Below are 25,915 nucleotides of genomic sequence, written 5' to 3'. Positions count from 1 at the left end.
TAACTCTTGGTTGATATCAGCCCTGCCATTTGACTGCCCACACACATGCACTATGGGTGGATGCCAGAGGTCTGTGTGGCTCCCTGATGTCCTGACATGGAATCCTGGTGAATGGAAGGGGGGCTGGCAGAAGTCCCTGAGTGACAGGTGGTATGGAAAAAAGTTAGGACTCTCACCCAGAATAAGGTTAAGTTTGTCTAATCAAAGAGTCCCAGGAGGGGTGACAAAAATTGGCTTTATAATATAAGGGATGCAGGAAATACTGTCTCTCTTGCTGGACACTCATTACTCTTTCTCCATGTCTAAAGTATTTAATGCTTGGCTTATTTTATAGCTTGTTAGGTGCAGCCCCTTGTGGAATGAGCTGAGGCAACATGTATAAAGGGAATAGGAATTAGGGTAGCCAGGTAATCAGGTGATCTTTCTCTCTCTATCAAGTTTACTAATTACTAATTATGAATTAATATGTAGACTCCAGAAAATTTTAATCATAACATATGGAAATTTTTTTTGCTTGATTACAAATGTTCATAATGAATTTTATTTCTTTTGTTTTATTAATAGGGAGGCTTGGGGAAATGGACAGGGGAGAATTTAGAGGTGAAAGTAAATAAAATTGATGCTAAAATGAAGGATAAGATTAGGCAGGTATTAGGCATGATAATCACCATACAATAATGCAAAAACTGGAAAATATTATTTAACAGAAAGGAAAATCTTATTATTGGATCAAGTGAACCAATTACTTCTCAGAGCTAGGATCATATTGAGTAAAAGACAAAAAATAATATAATAATGAGAAAATAATGAGAAAAAATATACAATAGACGATTGAGAAAACTCAATCCTGAGTTATTTAAATAAGTAATTGATCATCAAACATAGACAACAGATGACAAAAATGACATAAACATCAATTATAATAATTTTATGGAGATATTGAAGAAACAAAGCAATTGCTGTAATCAAGAGTCCAGAAAGAACCTTAGTCAGCAAATGTTTGGCTTACTTTACAAAATAAAGAGATGGCTTCCAAAGGTACCATTTGGCCTGTTTTTATAGGTATGTTTTTAAAGTATATATGCAAAAAGGTGGTACATTAGACAGAATACTGAATTGGAGTCAGGAATACCATTGCCTCAGACTATTTAGGACTTTTATACTCTGAGCAAGAAATTTAAGCTCTTTCAACCTCAGTTTCCTTGAAATGAAAATAGAGCCTTTGCTATATAAATGTTAGCTATTATGATTATTACAAAGGAAGATGATGGATGATTATGAGTAGTATCATCTCATAAAGCAGAGAGAAGCAGTGGAAGATAAAACCAGATTAAAGAAGGGTTGGCAACACATATAACAGATGAAAGTCATTCAAAGGACACCATGGAAAAATGGAAAGAGAATAATTATTAGCTCTAATGGCTTACATTTATACAGTGCTTAAGGTTTCCATTATTATCACCATTCTACCTTACAGCCTTATGAGATAGATACTCTTATTATCTATGTTTTATAGATAGGAAGCTAAGCCTCAAAGAGGATAAGTGATTTATCTAGTTAAAAAACTTATTAGGTCTAGGGTTTTATGCCCCATATCACTATCTTGATCTAACAAACAGAAAAAAAAAAATGAAAAAATGTATTAAAAGTATTATATCAAGTTGCTTTTTCTAAGAAGGAGAGTGGAAACATCACATTTGGAATGTAGGGTCACAGTCTTAGATATGTTTCTAGGGAAGCTAGAAATGACACAAAAGAAAACAGGGAAAGGAATAGCAGTTAAGATATGACAAGCATTTATAGAGGTATCTGTCATGGAAATGACATAAGTATGATGAAATGAAAGGATTGATATTCAAAGTACCTTATGGAGATTCAGATGACAAAAGCATGAAAAAAATCAGATGATATTTGCGCTGAAAAATCCAAACTAGAGTAACTACTGATGAATATGCCTACTCACCCATTTATAGAAAATCTTTATCAGAATCATTATGTAAAAAATACATTTACTTTAAGGAGCTGCTTTTTTAATATGGAGTGTTTTGATGATACAAAGGGCATAAAATAGTTTTCATATAAAGAAATTAACTAAACAATGAGGTAATACATTGTTTTGCCAAAGATTAACATTATTATGCCTGAAAGAAGCATGGAAATAACTTTGAATTAACCAAAATTAGGAAAATACACATATGACAAAAATAATTTCTTTGAAGTTTTGTACAAAATAATTCTGTCATAAACATTTAAATTACTTTGCAAAATTTAGAATATATCTCATTTGCATGGAGTTTCAAAAATACAAAATTATAGATCTGTGAGCAGATGTATAAGAAGAAAACACATTGGATGAGACTCAAGAACCAAATAGTTCCCTCTCTTCTGTCCAGTACTAGCACAGAGTTCCTATTTCTTCTCTTTCTCACCTGTTACTAGTTCTGAAAAGAAAAGAGCAAAAACCCTGAAGCTTGGGATAATATTTAACTCCAGGAACAGAAAACAATTTCAACATAAATTCAAAATCAATAATAGTCTGGATAGATGAGCAACTAAATCCAACCATAAAAGAATCGAAGCATAAAAATCTACTATGTGACAGGAAAGATCATGACACAAATTTAAAGGAAGATAGCAATGTCCAAACAGCTACAAGCAAAGTCTTAAAGAAAATCTGAACTCTACACAGGACCAAAAAGAATTCTTAAAGTGCTCTTAAAGAGCTATTTGAAAAATCCATTGAGTTATAGTGAAAAAATTTAGAAAATAAATGAGAGCAATGCAAGAAAATTATGAAAACACAATTAACAGCTTGGAAAAAGAGAAACAAACAAATATTGAAGTAATATGTTTAAAATAGAATTGAACAGATAGTAAAAGAGGTACAATACTTTGCTGAAGAAAATAATTTCTTAAAAATAAGAATTGGCCAAATTCGGGAGGAGGTCTTAAAAACTCACTGAAGAAAATAATTCTTTTAAAATTACAATTGAGAAACTGGAAGATAATGACTCAAAAAATATAAAGAAACAATAATCAATTTCAAAAGATGAAAAATAGAAGAGAATATGAAATCTCTTATAAGAAAAATAACTGATCCAGAAAATAGATCAAGAAGAGATAAAATAACAAATACTGCACTTACTGAAAAGCCATGTTCTAAGAAAAAGGCTCAACATCATATTTCAAGAAATTATAAAATGAAACTGTCTTAATATCCTAGAATCAAAGGGAATAGAAAACAAAAGAATCTACCAATCACTTACTAAAAGAAATACCAAATTAAAACTGCCAGGACTATTAGAGCCAAATGAAAAGCTACCAGGTGAAAGAGAAAATACATCAAATACCAAAAATAAAGTATTAAAAAATTGTGGAGTTATAATCAGGATGACACAAATTTTGTGGTTTATAGTTCCAATGGAATACTATTGTGTCACAACAAATGACAAACAAGATAATCACCAAAAGCCTAGATAAATTTATGACATTATACAAAGTAAAGTGAGCAGAACCAGAACAATATTGCACATACTAACAATAGTACTATATGATAATCAACTGTAAATGACTATTAACAAGAAGGCAAGGATCCTGGACAACTCCAAGAGACTCAAGACAAAAAGAGTTATCCATCACCATAAAAGAAACAGAGTTCAAATGCAGATTGAAACAACTATTCTTAATTTTATTCCTTCAATGAATTTTTCTCTAGTGTAAGCAATGAGTGTCTTGTTTTACAAAATGGTTAACATGGAAATATGTATAATGTGATAATAAAAGTATACCCAAATCATATTTCGTGCCTTCTTGAGGAAGAGAGAAGGTTGGGAGAGAAAGAACATGGATTGCAAAATGTCAGAAAATGAATATTAAACATTATAGCAACATGCAATCTGGGAAAAATAAAAAGAAATAAAAGACTGCACAAGATTTAACAGCTACTACATTAAAGGAGTGAAGGGCTTAGAACATAATATTCTTGGGAGAAAAGGTGATAGGATTACGACTAAGAATAACCTACTCAAAAAAAACTGAATATAATCCTTCAGTGGGAAAAGGATATTTAATGAAAAAAAAAAAACTTTCAAGTATCCTTGAGAAAAATAGGAAAAAGGAGAAATAGAAAATTTTACTTTCAAATACAAGACTAAAATGAAACATAAAAATGTAAACATGAAAGAGAAATCATAAGGGATTCAATGGGTTAAAGTGTTTATATTCCTAGATGGGAGAATGATGCTTTTAACTCCTAAGAAAATTTATTATTATAAAGTTAGAAGGGCTATACACAAACAGAGATCACAAGAGGAAGTGAATTACTTTTGAATGTTCTCAAAGCAAGAATGATTGAGAAAAATGGATACAATGAGAGTAGAGGGAACTGAGAGGCAGAATAGATAAAATAACATCTTATAAAAGAGCCATCTTATAAAATATTATTTATTAAACAAATGAACATCAAAAAACCCTGAGGAATTATCTCAAACCTATCAGATTGGCACAGAAAAGGGAAATGACATATGCTGGGTCGTGGAAATGACATATGGAAAAATAGGTACGCTAATGTATTGTTGTTGAAGTTGTAAACTGATCCAACGATTCTAGAGAACAAGATGGACCTATTCAAAAGTACTATAAAACTGTGTATACTCTTTGTCCCAGCAATATCACTTCGGATCAGTATCCCAAAGAGATGAAAGAAAAGGAAAAAGGCCCTATGTATGCAAAAATATTTATAGCAGCTCTTTTTGTGGTGGCAAAGAACTAGAAATTGAAGGGATGTCTATCACCTGAAGAATGATTGAATAAATTGTGATTTTTGATTGTGATGCAACACTATTGTGCTATAAGAAATGAAAAGTATTATGATTTCAGAAAAAAACCCTGGAAAGAGTTACATGACGTGATGAAAAGTGGAATGAGCAGAATCAGTATAATATTGTAAAATCAGTATATTATAAATCAGCATGATATTTTGAAATTATTATAAATGTTTAAACTATTGTAAAAAGTGACAGCAATATTATAACAATGATAAATGTGAAAGACTACTCTGATAAAGACAATGATCCAAGACAATTCAAAAGGACTCGTGATGAAAAATACTATACAGATCTAATAAACTCTGAAAACAAATTGAAGCATCATTATTTTTTCACTTTTACACTTTTTATTTTTTAATGAATAATGTGGAAATATGTTTTTGCCAAGAAAGGAAAAGGTTTTCAAATATCAAATGAACAATTATGGAGAAATTCTATATTTCTTCATATTTGCACAAAATATATGAAATCACTAGCCAAAAAAAATAAGAAGAAAATAAAAGAGCTTAACTTTCCCTTGAAAATGAATGACTTAGCAGTAGGTATATGAACACATGTATCCTTTACACATGCCTAACTTTAGGTCACTATATACATGGTCACTTTACACATGGCTTCCATAACACATATGTTAATATGTACACATTATTTTGTGTACTCTCTCACTGTTAATTTAGTTGTCTCTAAGAAAAGGTTTTCTTGTCACTTGATTTTCTATGATGCTTGATTTTGCTGGTGTTTTGCTTTTAACTAACATGTCACTGATCATTGACTTAGTAAAAGTAAATAAGTAGCTGAGAGCCAAAATTTTGAGTAAAAGTTAACCCATAAAGTGCCTCCAAAATTATTGTGAAATATTTATATAGCAAGAGTTAGGATTCAACTGTGATCCCTATGAATACAAATAAAGTGCCCTTTTCATTTTACCAGTGTTCTCTATTTTTATCTTCTTCTACCAGTGAAATTTTTTTGAATATGCACCCATTAACCAACATATAAACTGTATGCAGGTACTATCATTTTTGTAATTTATATACATTAAAAAGATTATGCAAAAATAGAAATTTTTACATGTGATAAAAATGAAATTATATTTGATCCAAAAAAGAGCAAATGATTGGAGTTTATTGAATAGGGGAGTGACCTGGTCAGATTTTCACTTTAATAAAATCTCTTTGGCATTTGTGGGGGAAATGGATTGGAGGAGGGAGAGATTTGAAGAACTGTCCAGGGGAAAGATGATGAGGGTCTGACTGGAATGGCTGCTGAGTGAATAAACAAAAGAGACACATATGCAAAATACAGAGGTAGAACCAAAAAGTTATAGTAGCTAATTAAACATATAGATATAAGAAGAGGATAAGTGAAGATGATAGCAACAAAGATGATACCAATTAGAGAGAACCCAGATAACTAGAAAGATGGTTTAGCTTGGGAAGGAATAATAATGCAATGATAACTATGATCGTAATCATAACCTATTAGAATCTGATTATACTGATGAACTCACATCCAACATAAAGTGAAAAAAAGGGAAGCAAGACTCCTCAAAACGTGGAATACTGTCCCCAGATATGGGATCTCTGAAGGACACATGTTATAACCATGGAAAGATCTATGTGGAAAGTTTACATGAGCCTACACCCCTTTTTCAGCATCCCAAAACAACCTTGATTTTAAAGGAAAAAAAAATAAAGTTGAAGCTACAAAGTGTTTCTCACCCAACCCCTTTCCTGAGTAAGGGTAGAGACAAAGCTTTTTGTTTCTCTGTGAACAAGCCTCTTAAGATAGTGTGGAAGAAAAAATTGAGCATGGTGGTCTAAAAGTGACTCCTGCCATCATGAAGATTCACCTCTCATCCAGAGTAAGATTAGAGTGGCTTGGGGAAGGGATATCATGAAGAGCATAAATTGGAGTACAAGGAAGAAGTAGGGATTTTTCCTTTTGAATCATGAATCAGTGGATATGTGGTCATCCATCTTTGGGGATGGAGAGGGAAGGGGACAAAGGGAGCAGGACAGTCATGTGTTACTGATGCCTTCTTTGGCCCAATTTTTATTTTTTAACAGTTGTAAATTAAGATACAATCTCCAGAGAATTTTGACCATAACATTTAAGGAGTAAAAGGTAGAGTCATACTACTTTCAGGTACTCTTATTAGTGTATAGTTTAGGTTATAACAACCCTAAGGAACTGATACCTAGCTCAGAAAAAGAGAAGTGAGAAGCTTGTAAAACAGAGGAAGGGATTAAAGTGTGAAAGTGTCAGGGGATGTATGGGCTGGTTGTAAAAAAGAGTAGCCCCACAATTGGCTACTTACTGCAAAGACAATAGAAGGTGACTGATTGGTCCCAGATCCCTTGGGGTCAGGCTATAGCCCTACTATGGGGACTGAGGTGTTTACAACATAAATAAATTAAGGGGGGGAATCCTCATTTTGACTAATTTATTCAGCAAAGAAAGTAAAACAAAATTAAATTAATATTTGTCAATTACCTCTCCCATAAAAGAAGAAATGGAGGAGACTTTAGAATTCATTTCTTCAATATGAGGAAAATGAGTAATTGTAGTTACATCAACTGACTTGCCCTGTGTTACAAACAGGATTATAACCCAATTATCCTGATTTCTAGATCATATTTCTTTCTACTACACCAAAGCCAAGAAAAAAAACCCGTCAAATTTCTAGTCTTGGTTTCCTGTTCAGAACCCCAGTCTCTGTCTGATCATAAGGATGTCAGGATCTTAGCTGTAGAGCTAGAAGGAACTTTTGAAGTCATCTAGGGCAGATTCCTTATCTTACAGATGGAAGCTAAGGTCCAAGCGGGTTAATCGAGTTTCCTAAGCCACAGAGGTAGTTAAAGTTTTGATGGGAACCTATATCCTCTGACTGGAGTCATTAGAACTGTATAATGTGGCTCCCAGGTCTACTTTGCAGGGTCTGGCCAATTTTCCTCATTGTTCTTGCCCAAGTATTAGTTATGACAACCAACACCACCTCACTGTTGCCTCTGTTTCTGTCTCTGTCTCTTTCTCTCTCTCTCTCACTGTCACTCTCTCTGTCTCTCTCTCTGTCTCTGTGTGTGTGTCTGTGTGTGTGTGTGTGAATAATAGAATCACAGGTTCAGATGGGTAGAGCTAGAAGGGAATTCAAAGTCTGTCTAGTCCAAATTCCTCATTTTACAGATGAAGAAATTGATATCTAGAGAAATTACGAGACATGCCCCATGACACCTAGAATGGTAACCATCATAGATGGAATTTGAACCCAGATACCCTGATACCAGAATCAGGATTCTTTCCACTGTACTTCACTGCCTCTCAAGAGTGTTAGGAAGCATGGAAGAAAGAAGTACATTGGGAAGTCTAGAAGTAGCTATTACAGTTTGACCTTTATTCAGTGATTTAGAAAATCAAGATGAATACCCACTCTTCAAATATTTGAACTTAAAAGCAAAGAACAAAAAGAAAATTAAAATCTCTGATATTGATGTGAAAAAATAGTACCAGGAAGTGTGAAATAAAATTGGACATTTAGGCTTTGAAGCAAAGCCTTCAGGAAATCAGGTGGACATGAAATTATCACACAGTAAAAGAGCTTTTTAAGCGAATTAATAGGATGATGTACTCTTGGGGCATTTCTTATGAATAAGAATGAAAAAAGGCTAATTCTAGCACAGAACAATGTACCTGGCAAAGATGAATTGGAAAAATCCTAAACATCAAATGTCTTTTTTATGAATATTATAATCAAGTATTCATAGTAAGCATGGGCAATCAGCAAAATAGAATTAACCCCAAAAAAGTAAATTCATCATGATTGGTAGTCTGAAAAGCCTGAATTTTATGGTTCCTTTAAATGTCTAATCTATATTTCTTAATAAAAGATACTACTAATAACAAAATCTGAAAGCAACGTTTTTACAGATTTGATTCTGTGAGACATCAACTTAAATAACATCACCAAACACTACAAAATAAAACTGAGCATAATAAAGCTATAGAATGCATTCAGACAATGGGTAGACAGATGCTATCTATAATGTAATAGTGTAATTGTTAATTACATAATTTAGTTCAGCCCTAAATATGTATTTGCATAATCCATTGCCATAGTCTATCATGACTCTATTGTTTATTTTTAATGTTTTTCTTGCTACTTTACTATCTTAAAAAATCAAGATTCAAAAACTATTTATAGCAGCTCTTTTCGTGGTGGCAAAGAATTGGAAACCGTCCATCAATTGTGGAATAGCTAAACAAATTGTGGAATATGCTTGTAATAGAATACCCTTGTGCCATAAGAAATAATGAACAAGATGATCACAGAAATACCTGGAAAGACACATGAAATGATGTAAATTGAAGGAAGGAAGGAAGGAGAACATTGTACACAGTAACAATAATGTATGATCATCAATTGTGAATGAATTAACTATTATCAACAATGCAAGAGTTCAAGACAGCTCCAAGGGACTCGATAAAAAAGGGTATCCCCTACCATAGAAAGAACTGACAGAGACTGAATACAGATTGAAGCATACCATTCTTCACTTCTACCGTGATTTTTTCTCTAATGTAAGCACTATGTCTTCTTTTACAATATAACAAACATGGAAATGTGTACTGTATGATGATATATATATAATGTATATTATATTATCTGCTATATTGAGGGGTTGGGAGGAGTGAAAGTAGGAAAAGAACTTGAATCACAAAAAATCAGAAAATGATTATTAAAAATGAATCAACATGTAATCTGGAAAAATAAAAATGTTATTTAAAAAATCAAGATTCATTCAAAGTCTTTTAGAAACAACTACGATAACAAAATCCATAAATTCCTGAAAAAAAAGCTTAATTTTATCATGATTATAAAGTTTCTTTTGGTGACAGTGAGTTAAAAGAAACTCATAGCATAATATCTATGCATAATTCAGGACATCTTTTCAAAGCTATACTAAACAACCCTAATACCACCTACATAGGCTTTTAAAATCATGAGGACCAGGGTATTGTGTATTGATATTCAAATTATTTTCTTTTCATTTTGGGGAATAAATGATGTCTCCCAGACTTCATTCATACTTCCATATTTTGGTGTATTTCTTATCTAATCAATAGGGTCACTCCTTACAAAGACACAAATTGCCAACCAATTGACAATTCATCCAGCATGACTCTTAGTTTAGGTCTTCCCATGAATCCTCCAAGGGGATATTCTGACACTGTGTGGATATCAAATATATAATTTTTGATGTTATAGTTAGATACACCTAGGAGCCATTTGCATCAATCCCTACCTGAATAAGAACTCTCTTTTGAACACAAGCAACACATGATCCTTGAGCCTTTACTAATCATGTCCATCAAGTAAGTAGTTACTAACCCAAAGGAACCCATTCTATGATTAGTTTTAAGTGTCAGATAGTTTTAGCCTTATATTAAGGATATATTTCATTACAACATAGATTGCATTACTTTTATATCACTGAGAAATAAGATTATACTCATTTGGGAGGGCAACTAGTAAGCACAAATGGATTTGTAAAACTGTAGTCATTGTTACAGGGAAGGGAAGAAACAACAGTTATTTATAATCCTCCAAAAACTGCCAAATGGCTTGCTATTATGAATATTGCATTGGACTTTTAAAACTTAAGTAAACTCTAACCTTTGTTTGGAACATCTGTGACTCCTGGATCTATTGTGGGAAACTATATATTTCTCCTGTTTATTTTATTTATTTTTGTTTTAGTTTTACTTACTAAGTAATCCAACTATAAACTAATCATATGCTGGTGGCAGGGAACAGATGAGCAAGTACATGATGTGATTTCTGTGGGACTAAAAATATTTTATCTTAACATCAAAGTGACCACCTTGATCAGATCACTGAAATTCTCAACAATAACAAAGCCTAACATGACAGCAAAGGAATGTAATGAAAGCTGGAGGGGATGTGGCAAAGTTAGGACATTAATTCATTGCTGGTGGAGTTGTGAATTGATCCAACCATTCTGGAGGGCAATTTGCCTCCAAAATATGCCCAAAGGGCGATAAAAGACTGCCCTTTGATCCAGCCATAGCACTGCTAGGTTTGTACCCCAAAGAGATAATAAGGAAAAAGACATGTACAAAAAATTCATAGCTGCACTCTTTGTGGTGGCCAAAAATTGGAAAATGAGGGGATGCCCTTCAATTGGGGAATGGCTGAGCAAATTGTGGTATATGTTGGTGATGGAATACTATTGTGCAAAAAGGAATAATAAAGTGGAAGAATTCCATGGGGACTGGAACAACCTCCAGGAATTGATGCAGAGTGAGAGGAGCAGAACCAGGAAAACACTGTACACAGAGACTGATACACTGTGGCACTAGCAAATGTAATGGACTTCTCTACTAGCAGGAATGCAATGATCCAGGACAATTCTGAAGGACTTATGAGAAAGAACACTATCCACATTCAGAGAAAGATCTATAGGATTAGAAACAGAAAAAAAAAAACTGCTTGATCACATGGGTCAATGGGGAAATGATTGGGGATGTAGACTCTAAGTGATCACCCTAGTGCAAATATCAATAATATGGAAATGGGTCTTGATCATTGACACATGTAAAAACCCAGTGGAATTGTGCATCAGTTTCAGGAGGAGGTTTGGGGAGGGGAAGGAAAGAACATGAATCTTGTAACCATGGAAAAATATTCTAAATTAAATAATTAAATAAAATTTTCAAAAAAAATAAAATAAAATACCAGTCAGTGAAAAACAAACAATGACAAAACCTTTTTTTCATCAGGGAGATTTGATTCTATAGCTCCAGATACGTGAATTCATCAAAGACCTATGATTTTGAACCACACTAAGAGATAATACAACTTAACACTGGTGCATGGTCACACTGCTAAAATGTCAGAGGCAAGACTAAGATCTTCCTGACTTCCAGTCCAACTTGCTGCCCACTGAGTACATAAGGTGTACATATAATTCTCTTCTACCTCATTGGTTTATAAGTAAAATAAAATCTTAGATTATTTTCCTATCCTGTGAATCAAATTCTACCATCAACAGCTTCTCTACAGTAAGTGACTCAACTAAAGAGCCAATACTAAAAATGAATTTATTGACAACTTTAGAAGCAGTAAAGAAGAATCAAGATTTCACAATAAAACCTTGCTCTTCTTTGCAAAGACACTATAGTTCTTGTTCCACATCATAAGCAACAATAACTTCCCAGGCTGCCTTCATTTCCATTTCTTAATAAAAAAAAAAAGGGGGAGGTTGAGAAAAGTGTGTACCAAAGACAATATTGCCTGTCCACAGCACTGTGTTTTATAGCAGGTTTTCACCCCTTTTATCATAAGGGGCAGAACATTTCATGATGTGACTATTTGCAGAGCTCTCTAACATCTCTACCTGTGTTTTATCTGGTCTAATAGGGTTGGCACAATTAAATGTCTTTTGGAAAGATGTATGGGTCATTTGTGTTTGCACATTTTCAATATTATATTTAACAATTGCTTCATTATTCCTTAAAGCTGTGAGCCACAGTTGACTATACTAGAAATAAAATAATACCATATTTCCACATTATAGCCATGACTCAAGAAAAGTGGTATTATTTTTATTTGTTTATTTTTAAATCCTTATCATTTACATTTAATGCAGTGCCAAAAGTCTATTGCTAAAATTACTTCCTGAAAATGGTTCTCTTTAAAAGAAAAGCTTGCTAATAGTACTGGGATATTGTTGTGAAATGGATGTTGCTTTCTGCCTTTTAAAATTGATCTTGCAGTCTCCAATATACAGAAGAACCCTGAAGTTGAGATACAGAAATAATATTGCATTTTAGGCTTTTTATGGTATATAATTCTAGAGATCCCTATGTACCATTATGTGTACATAAGGAACACAATTTAGAGTATAGTGCTAATTGAATCTGTGGAGTATCAAGGTGCTTTGTTAGGGGGTTTTACTACCTTTTTTTAGAAGTGGGTAATGAGCATAACACTAATACAGTAACATGTCAGTGTAAGATTACATATCCTACAAATAAATGATGCCCTCTGCTTCTTAAGGTCATCTAGAGTCTTCTCAGCAAATACAGTCTTAGAGAAAATGGAGAAAAGTTTCCTCCATTAGAGTTTTTCCCAGTTATTTAGTAAATCAAAGCTTTCTTGTCAACAGCTTCTTGCAGTAATTTTTTTAATGTTAATAACTATCAGTTCTCTATTCATTTGCCATCTGCAGGACTTTTTTATCTCCCACTGGTAGGTTCCATCTCTGTCAGTCAATGATTCTTTAAATCAGTCCTTTCAAAATGAATGACTTTCTTTTTCAACATTGTGCAACCCAGAAGGTCACAGGCCCTTGTCAATATGACAATAAAAGAAAAGGAGGAAAAGGCAATGGCAGAAAGCACATTTATAAAAACTCAAGGCTATATCAACTGAAGCCACCAAGAGGAATAAAAAAAAGCAGGTTTTGCCACTTTTTTTCTCAAGATTAAGCACTTTATACCTAGTTCCTTCCCTTATTCTATGCAACAGGAAGATTCTTTGGCAGGGCTTTTATCAGATCTAGCCAATAATGAGTTGACAGTCAGTATGAAGCAGCCACAAAGGGAAGGCCATCTATATAGGCTGGCCCATGGCAAGAGTGAGAGACATTTATGCCAAGCCATATAGACAAGCTTAGGAAACTGCTTACAGTTTTCCTAAATGAAATCTAGGCTGGTATGACAAATCCCTGCTGTGAAAGCCACATCTCTCATAGTGTACAATTACTGTTAATAGTGTCCCCCTGCCTCATCCGTTCTGTCAGAAAGACAGCAATTCATTGAACATAGGCTTATTGAGTGCTGTACTTCTGCAAGACAAGTGGTGCCTTTATACACTTTTCATTTGGCTTTTCAGATACCCATGGTATTTAATACTTTGTGTTCTTGTCTATGACATTCAAGAGTTCTGAAGAGTGCTCTTACAGCTGTGAGTGAGAGGAGCTTGAGAATGGGGAGAGAAGCAAGGTGGGATAATATTCCAGTCCTTTAAAAAACAAAAAAGAAGAAATTTAATCCTTAGTCCCACCTCTATGTTATACCTCCTGTTAGAAATGTTTTTTTTCTTTTTCATCTATCTGCCTAGAAAAAAGCCCACTACTCATTAAAGATCTGTCTTTAGACCTACCTCTTCCTGAAGTCTGTTGCTGGCTCTTTCTTCACTGAAGGGACAAGTAGTACTGACCACTTTAGAAATGAATTGTTCTCATATTTGAGTAAATGAAACAAGGGACTATGACATAAGATACTGTTCTAAGCCCTGACACAAAAATGAATCCTTTCCTATCCTCAAGGAGTTTACATTCTATTGAAGAATGAGGGAAAGCACAAAATAGAGAGCATTAACGAAGAAATGAGTCAGGGAAAAAAATTTATGGAGGAGAGAAGATGAGGATTTTTTACTCACTTATCAAATTGAAAGCTCTTTTGAGGGATCAAAATCAAGTCCTAATATAATGTTTCTTTTGTATAATAAGTACTGTGTTGTTATTTGATCCAGTTTTCTTCTCACTCTAAGTAGGTTAAAAACACCCAATATCTGCAATAGATTTTCATTCTTTCTCTTTTCCAATCTACTTCCTTTTCTCTTTTTTTCCCCATTCATCTTATCCAGGATTGGGAGTAGGGGGGAAAATAACCATTATATATATCAAATATCAAGGGGTAGGGGTCAGGTAAGTGAAGGCAAGAAATAAGTGAAAGAAACCACAAAAGGAGAAAAAAATAAAAAAGCAAAAAATATCTATGACTGTGGAAAGGATTAAAAACTAAATAAGAATGAAAATCCATAGATGTGGATAGAATAAGCCATTCTCTAGAGCATTTGCACTTCAACTTTCTGCTTTACTGCTCAGTAGTTGCCTTTGTTTTGTTTTGTTTTGTTTTGTTTTGGGCTTTACTTTGAAGGTGATGGGCTGATTCCATGGTGACAAAAAACAAAAACACATTATCTATTTTGACCATACCTCTATATGTACAGACAGTGTTGATACATTATTTCAAAATGAGACTCAGAGTTTTCAGAATAGCTTCACATCTCAAGAATGATCTCTAAGACTTTTTCTAGCCATGATCCTATGATCATTTCATCCTGAGTTTACAGGGAAGCACAGAAAAATACGAGAGTCAAGCAGAGATGGCAGCTGCTAGGGATGCACCAAATCAGAAAAGAAAAAAAACTAAAACCCCCAAATAAGCCAAGTGATACAACTAAGTTGAGCACTAACTTCAGCAATCTTACCTCTGCACAGCTGTTGCAGAAGTGATCTTGGCCAGCATATGCTGGCTAGTTTCACTCAATGATGACTAACCTATATATTACACAGCTTTAGCATTCCCTGCAACTACATGGCATTGTTACATCACCCAGTGGTCTCCCTACGGGTGTACACTATTCCTGCTACCAATTAGTTTGTTTGAGAGTATTAAAGCATCTACATTTTAATGATTCCAAGGTAAATGGAACATGGCAGAGGAATAAGATCAGAGGAAATGAGTTGTCAAGAAGGGCAGCTTTTCCCATAAAAATCACTTCTTTTCTGGTTGATGGAAGTAACTTCCTCCTATAACTTCATACATGGAAATCCCCTCAGCAAAGAGTTTAAATATATGTTTTAACACTTATACAGGAAAAGGTTGAGAGATTTATAGCACAATAAAATACCAATTTGAAAGATACTGTGTTTGTCACTAGTATTATTAAGAACTATTTAACTTGGTATTTCCCACTTCATATTTTCATTACAAACACTTCTAATTCTTATGCTAGTCTAATTCTAACTAAGCCTGTGTGTGGTTAGAACTATAGTAGGTAAATAAAGGACATTAACTTTTATTTTCTTTTGTAAAAGTACAAAGACTACTTATTTTTAAGTAATTAAAATTTTTCATGTATTTGTAGATTAGTTCATAAAGTATTAATATAAACATATAGAGAGAGATAGACTGACAAACAGATAGAGACAGATAGACAGATAGAAAAATAGACAGACAGGCAGGCAAACAGACAGATAGATAGACAGACAGACAGATAGATAGATAGATAGATAGATAGATAGATAGACAGATAGACAGATAGATAAATAGATAATACCCTATCAATGTGATGATCACAACCCTTTCATCTAACCTTGAGTCATCTTAGCTATTCATTAACTTTTGGGGGTGAAGAAGCTTCTCTTCCACTGAGAAGGAGGAAGCTACGGCTTATTGAAATTACTACTGACATCTGTTCTTCACCTCTAAATCTCAATGGAGTTACTATCTTTAGAGTTACTTTAAACACAATCCTCCACAAAATACCCAAACCTTTTGATTCTGGAGTAAGGGGGTAATGGGTCTTTGATGAGTAAAACTCTCTGCCCTGCCATAGAAGCCCAAAGCATTCTTTAGCTATTCTTCTCTGCCTCATTCAGGCATCTTAGCTGATAGCTCTGAAGCATTTGACCCTCTTTTCAGTCAATGTTTATAAAAGTCTCTGCTCTTCAGTCAAAGTACATTAAAAGCACAGAGAGATATATAGTATAAAAATTCCTCTGCCCTATGAACTCTTCTCTTAACTGATTCTTTGAACTTTTTTTTTAATACCCATATCCTCTATTTCCTCCCTAACCTCTTGGTAAACTGTCACCTAATGGTCAGCAAAAAAAAAAAAATTAGAATCTTAAGCTTAATCATACATCTCAGTTGAGTCAAGTTAATTAAATAAGCATTTTTAGTTCCTACTAAATTGTATGTATTCTTCAAGGCACTGGATATACAAAAACAAAGAATAAAGCAATCCATACCATTAAAGACATCATTTTCCCCCAGTGTAAAACAGACTGAGAAACATTGGCCTTTAAGTTCATTTAAACACTTCTGTTCTATGAATCAAGAAGACTTTCTGTCTCTTTTTGATTCAAAATTGGTGAGTCTCCAAATTCCTGTTTCCTCTCATAAACTGTTCTAGTTCTCATATGGTTAACAAACAGAAATGAGTGATGTACCCTTAATTGTTCAGTCTTTCTTGGCTTCTCACTATTTTCTACTCAGTTCTTCAAATTCTCTTTTATAAATTGCCACTCAGATGCCTCCTAGACAAGGTTTTCCAAAATTATCTCTATATAATTCTAAAATATCAAAAACATCAAATATATATTAAGCTGTATTAAGCTGTAACATAATTCCCCACCATAATAAAAACATAGACTCAGGGCAATTTGGAACTTTGCACAAAGGGTTATAAAACTGCGTATATCCTTTGGTACTGTAATACCAATACTGAGTCCATATCCCAAAAAGATAATAAAAAAGGAAAAAGGATGTACTTGTCCAAAAATATTTATAGCAGCTCATTTTGTGGTAACAAAGAATTGGAAATTATAAGAGATGTCCAACCATTGGGGAATGACTGAACAAGTTATTATATATGTTGGTGATGGAATACTGTTGTGCTATAATAAATAATAAGTAGGATGATTTCAAAAAATGATGGAAATATCTGCATGAACTGATGCAGAGCAAAACAACCAGAACCAGGAGAACATTGTACACAGTAACAGCAATATTTTATATTGATCAATTGTGAAAACTTGCCCACTCTCAACAATGCAATTATCTGGGACAATTCCAAAGGACTTATGATGGGGAATGCTATCTAGGTCCAGAGAGAGAACTTTTGAGGCAGATGGATGCAGATAAGAACATTCTCTTTCACATTAGTGAATTTATGGTTTTATTTGGGGGTTTGGGTTTTGTAGGAATGTTTTTCCAACAATGACCAATGTGGAAGTGTGATTTACATGATAATACATATGTTATATAGATCAAATTGCTTAAGATCTCCAAATGGGGGAAAGAAAAGAGACAGTTTGGATCTGATAATTTTGGAAATTGTATGTTGAAAATTATTATTACATGCAATTGGGAAAATAAAGTATCTTTAAGTTTAAAAATGCAGACTCATATAATCTCGTGTTCATCTAGGCATGTTCTCCTAGAGCATGAACCACAGAAAAATAATCTTTGGTGTCCATGATGATTTCCCATCCCATCTTTATATCCTAAAACTCTCTGGTGATGACAAATTGACTACCTCCCACAACAGCTATTCCAACTTGGAATACTGTTGTAAAGTTATTCTTTTTCCCTTTTTACTGAACTGAAATTTGTGCCTCCATTTCCTCCCTGTTCCTATTTCTGCCTTTTGGTACCAAACAAATAGGTCTAATCCATATTTGGGATTATGTAGAATTTTAAAGTCAGAAGGAACTTTCCCCTAGGGATCATAAAATCTAAAAAAAATAATAATTTTACAAATAAAGAAACTGAGGACCTTAGAAGTTGTACTGGCTTAGCAATATCCTTTAATCACAAATTTTCTATCTAAAATGGTTGTTAACATTAAGCAGAATATTCATTGTAGGTACCAAGGCATTTTCCTAGAATCTATCCATTACTGAACATACACATACTTAGACTCACAGATAAAGAGTAAAAACTTGATAATATTTTCTGGACATCTATTAAGTGTCTAGAACATTTTCTCCCTGAAAAGTTTAAAATGCAGTGAGTAGTTAGGTGGGAAGTGAATTGAGTGATGGTCTGTGAGTCAAGAAGACTTGAATTTAAATCCTGCCTTAGACACGTTAGCTGCAGGATCCTGGGTCAGTCTCAGTTTGTTTCTTCATCTATAAAACAGCATTTACACATCACTTGGTTGGTATGAGCTTCAAATGAGATTGGAGATATAAAGTACTTTGAAAATCTTAAAGTTCTATAAAAAATTTTGCTACTACTAATATGATTTTAAGAGATTATATTGACAAGAATTTTTTTTTAATTTACTTGACCAGTTTTTTTCTGTTAGAAAGTATTTTAACAACCTAAAATTTTATTCAAAAATAAATAAAGGGAATTGTAATAAAAAGGGCTATTATAAAACTGAACTAGTGAAGACTGTCCTCTGTCATCCCATGTAGACTTTTTGGTGACCACATATAACCCTTTTCAAAATATGAGTGCCCTCTGCTGGGAAAATAAACCCCCTACTGCACTGAGGGTGAAACTATGAATTGATTGTACTGTTCTAAAATATAACTTGGAATTATGAGACTAAAGTGACTATAGGCATATACCCCTCCAAATAAGTCAAAAAAAAGACATACACATGCACATATACACACATGCATATACATTTGATTACAAATGTATATGCATATATCAAAAAAGTGTTGTTATGACTAAATTGTGATCAAAGCAACAATATTTTTTGGAGAAAAAGAATCTGTAAGAGTAGTTTTCTGTTGTTTGAAGAATGGGTAAGCAAAATGTTATAAGAACATAATAGAATATTTCTGTTGAGCAAGAAATTACAAATATGGGAAATTCTGAGAAATAAAGATTTGTATGAACCAATGTAAAATGAAATAAGCAGAGTGAATAAAAGAATCATTACAGCAATTGAAAAAAACACTAAAAAACTAAACTCTTGATTAACTGAAATAATCAAACTGTGGTTCAGAAAACAAACAACAAAGTATTTTATTTCTTTTTTTAAAGAATCATAAAAGAATAGAAGGAGGAAGAATGCTGTATACATTGTCAGTTGTAATCATTGTTGTCAGCTTAGTCACAATTTTACCTGTTTTTGGAAAAGTTTGTTTTTTTTTTTACAAAAGAAAGTTTACTTTAGAGGAGAAGGTGTTATATCTAGGAATAATTGCAATGTTAAAAATGAATAAAATGTTAAAATATATATTTTAGTGCTAGATTTCCTCATTGTGCTTAGAGGATTCACTAAACTGCAAATGAGGAAAACTCAGAAACCTTCAAAAAGTTCCACAAGTAGAAAGTCAAGAAGAAATAACCAGATACATTCAAAAAAGCATACCTAAGATTGCAACAAAAACTACAACTATAGAGAGAGTCTAAATGTGATGCAGTAAAGGTTGATCCTGGAAAGATAAACTATAGACTCATTTTATCAAAATATGCAGCAATACATGAAAAATTTGAGGGATATCCATCAAAGTATTATATAATATGCATAAGAGGTACAAAAGCATAATACAGAGAAATATAAAAAGGAACAATATCTATGAATTTTACATTCTAGAAGCACTGACTGATTATAGAGTTAAAATCAAGGTCATTATTTATTTTGCTAATATTTGTCATTTCCTTTTCCTAGATGGAAACATTCAGCTATTCTGTCCCGGATCTTTTTTGTTTACTTATTTCAAAGTTTTTATTTTAATAACCAATTTCTACATATGCTTTCCAAAGTTTTATGATCCATATTGTCTCCCTCCTTTTCCCCCCAAATATGTACCCAAATAAACAAGTGATAAACCACATGGCTTCATCTGCATTTCTACTCCAACAAATCTTTCTCTGGAGGTGAATAGCATTCTTTTCTGTAAGACCCTCAGAATTATCCTGGATCATTGTATTGCTGTTAGTAGCAAAGTCTATCATAATTCATCATTCCACAATATTGCAGGAGTGTGCATAATGTTCTGGTTTTGCTTATTTCACTCTGCATCAGTTCATGTAGGTCTTTCCAACTCTTCCTAAAATTATCCTGTTGATCATTCCTTAAAGCAGCATCACCATCATATACCACAATTTGTTCAGTCTTTCCCAAAGGGAAAGTTCTGGTTCTAGCTCTTTGCCTTCACAAAGAAAAAGAGTAGCTATAAAATGTTTCTGTGGCATACAAATGCAGAAAAGCAGAAATAATAAATGCAGTCTTTACAGATCATAAGGCAATAAAAATAATGAGCAGTAAGGGTACATGGAGAGCCAAATCAAAAATCAATTGGAAATTAAATAATATGATATTCCAAAATCTGTAAGTTAGAGAACAAATCATAGAAACAATTAATAATTTCATCGAGGAAAATGTCAATGGTGAGACATCCTTTCAAACCTTATGGGATCCAGCCAAAGCAGTACTCAGAGGAAAATTCATATCCCTGAGTGCATATATTAACAAACTAGAGAGGGTAGAGATCAATGAATTGGAAATGCAAATAAAAAAACTTGAAAGCAAACAAATTAAAAACCCCAGAAGAAAACCAAACTAGAGATCCTAATAATTAAGGGAGAAATTAATAAAATTAAAAGTGATAGAACTATTGAACTAATAAATACAACTAGAAGCTGGTACTTTGAGAAAACAAACAAAATAGACAAAGTACTGGTCAATCTAATTTAAAAAAGGAAAGAAGAAAAGCAAATTAACAGCATCAAAGATGAAAAGAGGGAACTCACCTCCAATGAAGAGGAAATTAAGGCAATCATTAAAAACTACTTTGCCCAATTATATGGCAATAAATATATCAATCTAGGCGATAATGATGAATATTTAGAAAAATATAAACTGCCTCAACTAACAGAAGAAGAAATAGAATTCTTAAATAATCCCATATCAGAAAAAGAAATCCAACAGGCCATCAAAGATCTCCCTAAGAAAAAATCCCCTGGGCCTGATGGATTCACCTGTGAATTCTATCAAACATTCAGAGAACACCTAATCCCAATATAATATAAACTATTTGAAATAATAAGCAAAGAGGGAGTTCTACCAAACTCCTTTTACGACACAAACATGGTACTAATTCCAAAACCAGGCAGGTCAAAAACAGAAAAAGAAAACTATAGACCAATCTCCCTAATGAATATAGATGCAAAAATCTTAAATAGGATACTAAAAAAAACTCCAGGAAGTAATCAGAAGGGTCATTCACCATGATCAAGTAGGATTTATACCAGGGATGCAGGGCTGGTTCAATATTAGGAAAACCATCCACATAATTGACCACATCAACAAGCAAACTAGCAAGAACCACATGATTATCTTAATAGATGCAAAAAAAGCATTTGATAAAATACAACACCCATTCCTATTAAAAACACTAGAAAGCATAGGAATAGAAGGGTCATTCCTAAAAATAATAAATAGTATATATCGAAATCCATCAGCTAACATCATCTGCAATGGGGATAAACTAGATGCATTCCCAATAAGATAAGGAGTGAAACAAGGATGCCCATTATCACCTCTATTATTTGACATTGTACTAGAAACACTAGCAGTAGCAATTAGAGAAGAAAAAGAAATTGAAGGCATTAAAATAGACAAGGAGGAGACCAAGTTATCCCTCTTTGTGGATGATATGATGGTCTACTTAAAGAATCCTAGAGATTCAACCAAAAAGTTAATAGAAATAATCAACAACTTTAGCAAAGTTGCAGGATACAAAATAAACCCGCATAAGTCATTAGCATCCCTATATATTTCCAACACATCTCAGCAGCAAGAATTAGAAAGAGAAATCCAATTCAAAATCACCTATAAAGATTAAAATTTTGGGGAAACTGAGGCAGGTAGAAATTAGTTTCTCTCTGCAAGGAGTATTATATTTTTATGAGGTTTATTGAAGATTAAAATATAAAGAAAACTCCAGTAAGAAAAGCATGTGTCTAGGCCAGAGAGAGGCCTAGACCACTCATATCTTGCCTGCTAGGTGGAGAGCCACGTGTGCTCCGAAGCGGAAGTAAAAAGTGGCTGAGCCTATTCATAACCAGGTTTAAATACCCCATCTCGCTCTCAGCTCAGGTGAGAATTCAGTGAGATTAGAGGGCATTCTGGGGAAGTGGAGCAAGGATTTCTGGAGATTGAAGTCCTGGATTCGAGTCTATTTTTATATTCCCTCGTTTGATCTTCTGGGGAGGACTTCCCCAAAGGATCATAAAAACATAATAAATTTTAAAGATTACAATAATTTGAGGATAAGAGAAAAAAAACCAATAACTGTTGGACGCATTGACAAAAAGCCAGTTAGGGGGCAATCCCCTTTGGCATGAGAGTATACCTACAAATAAATGTTCAATCAACTGCACCCAAAGTTCATTCTTGTGCATCATGTGGTCTGGAGGCTTCTTCATGGTGTCTTCTCCAACAGTTCAGTTTCTAGATTCAGAGAGGTAGCATCTTTCTTTATCTAAAGTTCTTCTCAAAAGGAATTTTAAACTTTGCAATTTAAATAATGATATTTTTTACATTCCCCCATTAAGAGGGTGATTGAAAAATACAGGATCACTTAGGGATGCGTGGCTGAGGTATGAGGTATATGAATCAATTGAAAGAAGAAATTAAAAAGGTAACAGAAAAATCTAAATACAAAAGAAAAATTTCTGGATGAAAATATAAACTATCAAAGTCTTATGTGTAAAAAATTTAAGTAAAAGAAAAATAAATCTATAACAGGTCCTTGAATCAGGGCCCAATCAAAAATGATCTAAGCAATGATGCATTTACCCACTCAGTAGCCAGGACTATAGAAAGGTACCACACTATGAAAGACAGAAAAGGGACCAGATTATAGGAGCCAAGGTTTCGGGGATACTCGTCTGTGAGTATTTTCAGAGTGAGTGTGGACACAATGAAAGCCTATGTCGTAACAACATGTTAAACACAGTAACCTCGAGTCTTCATACTAGGTTCAAGACCTTTGTATTGGCTTAGAAGTGCATCAATCCATCCTGGATTGGCTTTTCTTTGGCTCTGTTGTGTATATCTTGTCCTGGAACCAGACAGAATCATTAAGTAAAGTCCCATAATTTTTAAAAATAATTAGTGGCATCATTTTTATAGTCTCAAGCTTTTTGGGGCATGCATTAGCAAATGTATCTTAAACTTATAGTACTGCAAAATCAAAAAGTTAAAGGAAATCTTAATGCTGGTGGCATGTGCTTCAAATATAAAAAAGGAGAGAGAAATAATAAAAAACTCAAAAAGTACATTGCACATGCAAGAAAAATATAATAAAAGTTTTAAAAATTCAAAAATGTAGCTTATAGTCATTGACACTCTGTGTCAGCTAAGAAAATATAGAATGCAAGGCTTTCTCACCAAAAATGAGATCCATGTTCTCTTCATATCTGGTCATGATCACTGTGAGTGAAGGCAAATGAATTGAGCAAGGTAACATTTTTCATTTTTAAAGAATAGTAGTACAAATATGCAGATATCAATATCCCCAAAATTATCAATAGCCCAATTAATTACAATAGCAAACAAACACACTATCATATTTCACATGAGTTGCTGTATGGCATTTTTAAAAACCTATGAATTGATGAATATTTGTTACAAGTTTTTTACAAACGTAGCAATCTTTCAACCTTGGTATTTAAATATATATTTTTTAAACAAGGTAAAACTCATTTTGGGTTAAGCATAACCAAAAAATCTATATATCATTCAGATAGAAGTAAAGTAGTGAGCTGAAGAGTATAAATAAAGGGGTGCTCCTTTTTGGAGGCTTTTTAGGGGTACAAATGCCCTGAGATTAACTGCCCAACTTCTATTCACATGTAGGAAGGTTGGGATTTATAATTGTATTTCACTTCAGCTATGGGCCTTACCTCGTGGTAGGGGCAGGCAAAAATAACCAGAGATTGTTAAAAAAAAATTACAAAAATCGTATTTAAAAAACCCTTAAAATCAATTGAGCTATTTAGCACATTAAATTTTCCAATGGTTATTATAGCAATTGTAACCAGTTCTGAAGAAGTCCATCTATCCTCTATGTGACAATTTACAAAGGCAAAAATAGAAAAAAGCTGTTTTTTTCTTTTTTTATATGGGCTTAATTACAATGATATTTGTTCAATTGTTATAGGGGAAAAGCAACAGAATTTTAAAACTCAGTACATTAAATGAACAGTGTAACAGAATAATATTGAATACAGTAATATATGAACTTAAAATCACAAAGTTATATCTTAAAACAATCAGGAAAATGAAATAGAAATACAGATTTTTTTATAAACCATTGGAGTCTGAAATGCCTTAAAATATATAACCTCCAGTCTTTAAAGTTCCTTAGCTGTGTGTGTGGGGGTGTGTTTTATTATTAATTATCCATTTAAATGTCTATTGTTGGAAGTCAAAGTGGTAAAGGCTAGGCGATGGGGATTAAGGGACCCATCCAGAGCCCCACAGCTGGGGAGTATCTGAGGCCAGATTTTAACCCAGGACCGCATGTCTTTAGGTCTGGCTCTCAGTTCGCTAAGCCACCCATTTTCAACTTCAAAGTTAAATCTTTGGGCTGAATCTTTCTTCTGGCACTCAGGTGAAATCAATGAAATTACCAGAACAGTCAAAAGGTATCCTTTTAAATAGCCCATTGCTTTTAAGTTCCTGTTTGAAAAAGTCTGTTTCTTCTCCTCTCCCTTTTCTCTCTCTCCTCCTATGATCTTCCCATGTGGTCAACACCCCCATCCACGTGGAGGCTTAGCCTAAGGGAAAATTACCCTTTCTCCTTTCCCTCTTTTCTCTCCCCTCAGCCCACATGGCCAATACCCCAGTTTGTTGCCAGCTGGTAGAAATGAGTCTTGAGTGATGAGTGATCTGCTCCAAGGCCAGAGTTGCTGGGGCCGGTGGGCAGGTCACCAGGTGATAGAGATCTGGGTTGAATCAGGTGGACCAGGTAAGCGAGAAAGAACACCAGGGTGGGCAGTGCGACAGAAACGCAGGCAAGCAGCAAGGCCGGGAGCTGCAGCAGGAGAAACAGGCAGGCAGAACTTAGCAGCAAGGGGCCAGGTGGATGGCAAATGCAACAGGTCCAGAGCGAGCCTGTGAGCTATCTAATGGCTGGAATGAGCAGCAGCTTTGCAAGGGTAAAAAAACCTCAGCCAGAGAAACATGGATCAAAAAAATTTCTAGGCACTAGCTATTAAAAGCTAAACTTAAGATCAGTAAAGAAAAGAATCAGAAGATTGAGATATTTTATTTTCCTGAAGTGGTAAGCCAACTGTAAAAATTAAAATTTGGGGGAAACTGAGGCAGGTAGAAATTACTTTCTCTCTGCAAGGAGTATTATATTTTTATGAGGTTTATTGAAGATTAAAATATAAAGAAAACTCAAGTAAGAAAAGCACGTGTCGGGCTTCCAGGTAAACATGGCTGCAATCAAGATGCGAATTGCTTCCTCTCCCCAGCACCAAATGAAATAGACTACCTCAAAAGAGCATAA

The 25,915-nt window shown here is 33.8% G+C and overlaps 1 long non-coding RNA gene across 1 annotated transcript in view; it reads right to left on the bottom strand.

Annotated features, from left to right (window-relative positions):
• The window catches only part of LOC130455059 (uncharacterized), a 155,093-nt gene extending 139,356 nt beyond the window's left edge, over window positions 1-15,737 (bottom strand). Inside the window, exon 1 of the long non-coding RNA XR_008912879.1 lies at window positions 15,127-15,737. This is a non-coding gene — a long non-coding RNA (uncharacterized LOC130455059). The remainder of the gene's footprint in view (window positions 1-15,126) is intronic.
• Between the last annotated feature and the right edge of the window lie 10,178 nt (window positions 15,738-25,915).

The sequence above is a fragment of the Monodelphis domestica genome, chromosome 6 (genome assembly GCF_027887165.1).
Source record: "Monodelphis domestica isolate mMonDom1 chromosome 6, mMonDom1.pri, whole genome shotgun sequence".
In the NCBI taxonomy this organism is placed as follows: domain Eukaryota; kingdom Metazoa; phylum Chordata; class Mammalia; order Didelphimorphia; family Didelphidae; genus Monodelphis; species Monodelphis domestica.
The sequence above is the reverse complement of the archived record's forward strand: the minus strand, read 5'-3'. Positions and strand labels throughout refer to the sequence as shown.